Source organism: Trachypithecus francoisi, unplaced genomic scaffold (assembly GCF_009764315.1).
Source record: "Trachypithecus francoisi isolate TF-2019V2 unplaced genomic scaffold, Tfra_2.0 Lachesis_group15, whole genome shotgun sequence".
In the NCBI taxonomy this organism is placed as follows: Eukaryota; Metazoa; Chordata; class Mammalia; order Primates; family Cercopithecidae; genus Trachypithecus; species Trachypithecus francoisi.
In genome coordinates, this window is record NW_022681460.1 from 93908748 (window position 1) to 93916165 (window position 7418).

The 7418-nt window shown below is 40.6% G+C and overlaps 1 pseudogene; it reads left to right on the top strand.

The window, feature by feature from the left end:
- Positions 1-2659: 2659 nt before the first annotated feature.
- Positions 2660-2922, top strand: LOC117097583 (annotated as a pseudogene).
- Positions 2923-7418: the final 4496 nt, after the last annotated feature.

Genomic DNA, 7418 nt, shown 5'->3' on the forward strand with positions numbered 1-7418 from the left:
GGTTTCCAGTTAAATATTCTAGTTAAATAGATAAAAACCTTTGATAAAAGTTTGTCACTTGCATAAAATAACACACCTATGCCTTCAATATTTCTTACTGATAATCTCTTTTCTTTTCCTCTGCCAATATGTTATATTTCAATTTTGACATTTTAAACCTTTGGTTTGATGAGGGGTTTTTCCACCCTGGAAAAATGTATGTAGTTGGATGCAAGAAGAGTAAAAGGTTTGTTCTTGAGTACATTGGAAGGTGATGGTGGTGAGGGATAAGAGGAGAACTACCAGAGGGATATCCTGTAGGCAGGTGTGTTTTAGGAAAGAGAACATATGGAAGGTAAGGACCTGGATTCTTTAAAGAAATTATTTAATAATTTCAACTTTTATTTTAGATTCAGGGGGTAGATGTGCAGGTTTTTTATGTAGGTATATTGTATGATGCTGAGGTTTAGGGTACAAATGATCCCATCACTCAAACAGTGAGCATAGTACCCAACAGGTAGATTATCAGCCCTTGCGTCCCTCCCTCCCACCTCTAGTGGTCTCCGGTGCCTCTTGTTCCCATGTTTATGTCCATGAGTATCCAATGCTTAGCTCCCACAATGCTTAGTTCTCACTTATAAGTAAGAACATGCTGTATTTGATTTTCTGTTCTTGCCTTAATTCACTTAAGAACCTGGATTCTTTAAAGCCACCCCCCCACCGAACAAGGTCTCTTAGGGCAAGTCTGCATATACTCTGATATACCGAGACTCATTTGAAGAGTGCTCCCTTACATTATCTTACATTTGGTGATCAAGCTTTTTAATTGTTTATCCACAATACATTAATAGGTACTACACTGTCATAGCCTGCAGTGTTGATGTATTCATTTCTGCCCAGGAAGGCGAGAGTATTTTGTGTGATTCTCATTTTTGTGACTTTAAATTAGATGAGACTTCAAATTTACACATTTTCTTCCATCGCTCTGTGCTTTATTACATGGTTAAGTGCTTTAAGATTTATTGAATCCAGGTGTTTTATTCTCAGTAATCACCAGAACTCACCTGATTTGATTATGCCAATCTGTTATTTTCAAGAATTTTAAAAAATATCCTTTCCCAGTTAATATTGTATATGTGGCTTTCTTGATTTAAAAATATATTAAGAAATGTAATTTTATGAAAGATCATTTGAAAAAGTTTACTGAAGCATTTTTTTCCTTATGCTATAACCAAGCTTAATAACAAAGAATGTATTCTAGAGTAATATTTGGGGCAATTTCTAAAACGCATTTCTTGCAGGGATCTCTACACTTTCCTCATGAATGCAAAGCAATGTGTTTCTGTTTTTCTGGGCACAGAAGTGGATATCACAATGATGTAACTCCTTATTCACAACATCATTGCAGCTCCATATTAAAAACATTTTTGCTTAAATAATGAGCATTTTTGCTTATCCCTAAAGAACCCACATGAGACACACACAAAAATGTTTTTCCCAGATGGTCCTTTTTGCATTAAAATTACTAACCCAGACATCAAAAGCAAACAATAAAGTGTTGAAATATGTAATTTGGGCCAAAACAACAGAGTCTTGAACTTCCACGGGGTTTGCGATTTTAAGAGAACAGCTGGGTGTGTGCAGGCAGTCAGCCCAGCTATGACTCTGAACCTCTGTTGTGTTTCCTTTTCTATACAGTCACTATGGGTACAGTTTCCTTCTTTTGGAAATGGAAGCATGGTTATAATAATTCTTGAACTTGAGAAAGGCATAGGCATTTGCTTACCTTTTATAAAAGGGGGAAACCATTTTTAGTATTTATGATGTAGTCAGTTGTTTTTGTTTGCACCCTTCTATTCGTTTGCATTTTTGCTGATAAAATAACCAATATGTTCCTTGGGAAACTACCCCTTTCTCCGCAGACTCAGCCATGGGTGTCCCACAAGACATATAGCCTCGATTTCAAGTTGTCTAGGAATCAGCCATATGTAATCTAATCACAACCTCAGTCATTTCCCCAGGATACACCCACAGCACTGGAGGTACTGGTCCAAGGAAGTTTTGATATCAGCTGTGCACTAAGTCCAGAATGAGTGCTTCCTCCATCTGATTACGGCCCTGACACTGAATCAGGGTCACCAATGCAGGCTCTTCTCCCTTATCACAAATTCTATCTTTGGACTTACTTACCTTTGCTGGTCATCTTCACCAGGGCTTTGGAGGCCCATCAGGCCATTTGACAACTCTGAACTTGAGAGTGGGAGTCTGAGTTGGACACTCACTTGAGGAGGGCTATGAGACATCATCTACTCAAAGGGCCAGAGCCCTGGACTAGATCCCACAAAGATCCAATTATCTACCCTTATCAGCTCATGGATGGTTATTTCCTTTACATTTATACCACACAAAGGACTACTTGGGGATTCCCCCACCCACCCGGAAAAAGAAGCCAGTTCCAAAGGTAAGCTGACATCTCCATTATCAGAGACAGAAAACTATCAATAATTTTGTAAGGAACCTGTTACCAGTTTAAAAGAAAATAGTACTATATATACATATATAGAGTGCATCTGTAAAAGAATTAAGCATGGTATACATATTTAATTTTAAAACTATGATGATTGCTTCCTGCTCCTCTCCTCCTCCATGGGTTCCCTGGAGTCCTTGCAAGCTGGCCAGGATGTCTCAGGCTGAGTTTGAGAAAGCTGTGGAAGATGTCAAACACCTTAAGACCGAGCCAGGGGATGATGAGATGTGTTCATCTATGGCCACTACAAACAAGCAACTGCAGGCAACATAAATATAGAATGGCCTGGGCTGTTGGACTTCAAGGGTAAGACCAAGTGGGACACCTGGAATGAGCTGAAAGGGACTACCAAGGAAGATGCCATGAAAGCTTACGCCAACAAAGTAGAAGAGCTAAAGAAGATACGCGGAATGTAAGAGACGGGTTTGGTCGCCAGCCATGTGTTTATCCTAAACTGAGACAGTGCCTTGTCTGCTCTAATACTGCAGATGATGGAAACTGGGAAAATAACCAGTTAACCCAGCTCCTCAAGGCTGCTCACTACAGGGCTCTAACAGATTAGGGGCGAAAATGATTACTGACCTTCCAATCTGAGATCAATTAAAAGTGTATTCATGACTTAAAAAAAAACTATAATGAACACAGGTTTTGGATAATTAAGAAGCAACCTCAACAAGTTTCTGAGATCCATTATTATAGAAGTATGGAGTAACAATTAACAGGGAATTCTAGTTAACAGAAGCCTGAACACAAGATCATTTCTTGTATTTATTATGTATTTGCATGCACATTGCAAGATCTTAAGAAATTCACTAAGTAGTCATAACCTTTGCTTTCTAGGAACCTCGAATATGACATTAAAAGAACAGCATTTTCATGATCACCCCAGTGTGAACCTGACACTCCCCATCATTATTAACATTCCTTCAGATAATGTCTGAATTTCCTTCCACTTTCATTGTGGGTATTGGGAAGGCAAAGAGTAGAAAACAACAACTTAGGGAATGCACAAACATGGAATTGGGATTTGCAAGCCATATTCAGGAAGAGACAGCTTTGGCTAGAGCAATAGTTTTAGTGATTTCATGGTTTTTAATTTTTTTAAGGGCTCTGTTTAGATGTTTCAGGATTCTTTGAACTTCCCACTGGCACATGGGGAGTGGGCATCAAGTGGATGGGGCTGTGATGTTTTTAGACACTACAATGAACTGAATGTTTATATTTTCCCCCAGACTCATATGTTCAAATCCTAACTCCAAATGTGATGGTATTAGGAGGTGAGCCTTTGGAAAGTAATTAGATCATGAGGGTGCAGCCCTCATGAATGGGACTAGTGCCCTAAAGTAACCCCAATTACCTCTCTGGCTCTCTTTCTGCCATGTGAGGATACAATGAGCAGTCAGCTGTCTGCAACCTAGAAGAGGCCCCTCACCAGAACCCAACCTTACTGGTACCCTGTGTTAGTCTATTTTTGCATTTCTACAAAGAAATACCTGAGGCTAGGTGATTTAAAAAGAAAAGTTTAGGCCGGGCGCGGTGGCTCAAGCCTGTAATCCCAGCACTTTGGGAGGCCGAGACGGGCGGATCGCGAGGTCAGGAGATCGAGACCATCCTGGCTAACACGGTGAAACCCCGTCTTACTAAAAATACAAAAACTAGCCGGGCGAGATGGCGGGCGCCTGTAGTCCCAGCTACTCGGGAGGCTGAGGCAGGAGAATGGCGTAAACCCGGGAGGCGGAGCTTGCAGTGAGCTGAGATCCGGCCACTGCACTCCAGTCGGGCGACAGAGCGAGACTCCGCCTCAAAAAAAAAAAAAAAAAAAAAAAAAAAGAAAAGTTTATTGGCTCACAGTTCTGCAGGCTGTACAGGATGCATGGTGCTGGCATCTGCTTCTGGTAAGGAACTCAGGATGCTTACAATCATGGCAGAAGGCAAAGAGGGAGCCAGTGTTATCACGTGTGAGAATGAGAGCAAGAGAGGGAGAAGGCGGAGGTCCCAGGTTCTTTTAAACAACCAGATCTCACATGAACTAACTGAGGGAGAACTCATTAGCACCAACTGAGGGAATGGTGCTAAACCATTCCTGAGGATTTCGCCTCCATGATCCGATCACCTCCAACTAGGCCCCACTTCCAACATTGGGAATCCCAGTTCAACATAGATCTGGAGGGGACAAACTTTCAAACCAACTCATACCCTGACCTTGGGCTTCCAGCCTCCAGACTATAAGAAAGAGATATCTATTGTTTACAAGCCACCAATCTATGGTGCCCTGTTATAGCAGCCTGAACTGGCTAATACAGATGCTATTTTTTCCATGTTCCGGGTTTCTTGCTCACCATCCTCATAATTTGGCACCCTCTTTTCTACTTATAGATATATTAACAGCATTTACTAGGAGGCTATCAACTTAGGGCCTGTGTTTTTAAAGTGACCTTGAATATGTTTTATCTAGAAGGATCTCTATAGTGAGTTGTTTCAGATATGTGGGCTCTACAGCCAGAATGATGGATTCAAATACTGCCCTGCCACTTACTTGCTCTATGACTTTGAGTAAGTTAAATAACCTTCTATGCCTTAGTTTTTTCATCAGCAAAATGAAGTTAATATTAGAATCTCCCTCATAAGCTTGTTATGAGAAGTAATGCACTAATACAGGAATTGGCAAATTTTTTCTGTAAAGAACCAGATACTAAATAGTTTAGGCCTCGTGGACTATGTTGTCTCTGTTGCATCTACTCAAGTATGCCCTTGTATTAAATAGAATGGAAGCAGCCATAGAAAATACCTGAATGACTTGGTGTGGCTATATTCCAATAAAATCTTACTTGCAAAAACAGTCAGTGGGCTGAATTTGGTCTGCAGGATGTAGTTTGCCAATCCCTAGAATAATTGTGCACCAATACTTAGGCCCATTGTAAGAACTCCAAAAATATTAGTTTTTTTTTTATCATCATGGCCATTTTCATCATCATCATCATATACTCATATACTCATTCAACAAAGGATAATCCTATGTGCTAATTTTACTGTGTAGTTCTCAGTGTTGTTCAGACTTTGGTACTTCTATACATTTCCTACACTCAGGGGTAAGGTACTCAAACCTTCCACTAAACTTCCTCTACCAACAGAAGGAGTAAAACTTCATCCCATGGTTCTGGGCCTTGCAATAGCCCTAAATGCGGAACACGCCTTTCAAGTGTCAGATTTTATTTTATTTTATTTTATTTTATTTTTGAGACGGAGTCTTGCTCTGTCGCCGGGGCTGGAGTGCAGTGGCCGGATCTCAGCTCACTGCAAGCTCCGCCTCCCGGGTTCACGCCATTCTCCTGCCTCAGCCTCCCGAGTAGCTGGGACTACAGGAGCCGCCACTTCGCCCGGCTAGTTTTTTGTATTTTTTAGTAGAGACGGGGTTTCACAGTGTTCGCCAGGATGGTCTCGATCTCCTGACCTCGTGATCCGCCCGTCTCGGCCTCCCAAAGTGCTGGGATTACAGGCTTGAGCCACCGCGCCCGGCCTAGATTTTATTTTAAAAATCCATGTAGTGTTTGTGTTTTACTCTATAGTATATTTCTGTTTCCTTTAATACAAAAAATGATGACTGAAACCATTCATCATTGAGTAAAACTGACTATGTTTACCAAGCATCTTCTGGTTTTCCATCACATGTACATTTATACAAATTTGAGAAATGAGGCCTATGATAACAGGAACTTAAGCTTTGAGGTTGGCAATCTGCTTAGCGTTTAATAGCCTTGATATTCTATGTAGGTATTAGATCTTTCTTAAACACAAAGAAAGGGAATAAAATTAGGCAACATAGACACCGAAAAGTTCACTGAAAAATTTAGGGAACTCCATTCATTGTCTTTCACTTGGCAGGTGACAAAGTATGTGTCTGGGCTCCTGCAACTCTGATCTTACCCTCATGGCTCCGGAGTGTTGATGATATACAGGAAATCAGCATGTGTCCATTAAGTCGTATAAAAAATAAAATTATAAAAAAATATGAAAGAGAATGTGTGTGAAAGAGACTATAAGCTGAAGCATATAAAATTTTCAATATTTGACCATTTGTGGCAGTTTCTATGGTTCAACCTAATACTTCTCCAAAGCTTGTTAACCAGCAATGGGCATAGCACTGGTTTTTAAGTGAAATATTACCACTATAGGTCATAGTAAGAATAATACTTTTGGGCTGGGCACGGTGGCTCACGCCTGTAATCCCAGCACTTTGGGAGGCTAAGGCAGGTGCATCAGGAGGTCAAGAGATCAAGACCATCCTGGCCAACATCGTGAAACCCCATCTCTACTAAAAACAAAAATTAGTTGGGCATGGTGGTGCATGCCTGTAGTCCCAGCTACTTGGGAGGCTGAGTCAGGAGAATTGCTTGAACCGGAAGCAGAGGTTGCAGTGAGCCGAGATTGCACCATTGCACTCCAGCCTGGCAACAGAAAGAGATTCTGTCTCAAAAAAAAAAAAAAAGAATAGCATGTTCAGACTCTGTTTAAAAAGTGCCCCCAGAAGACAGAATGTGGAAATAGAAAGCAAAAGTTAGTGGGTAATGCTGAAAACAATCAGAACATTTTATTTTTAGTAGCCTAAGGATTTGAATTGTGATCAAGGTTCATAGTCAGAATAGATATAGTTTCAGACATTTTTGAGAAATGATCCTTGTGGGTGCTTCTTGATCCAGCAGGTGCTAAGAAATAAAACATCAGGACCAAAAGAATTAGCCTTGAGCATTGCATGAAAACACTTGGAAAGATGAAGTCCCCTGTGTTCTTCATGGCCATAAGCAAAGTGCATTTATTCAACCATTTTATCAGTGTGAGGTGGAGAGAAGCAGATGTTGTTTCACTCTTCCTCTGTTTTAATCAGTTGCCAGACAATACTCTGAAGACATATGAC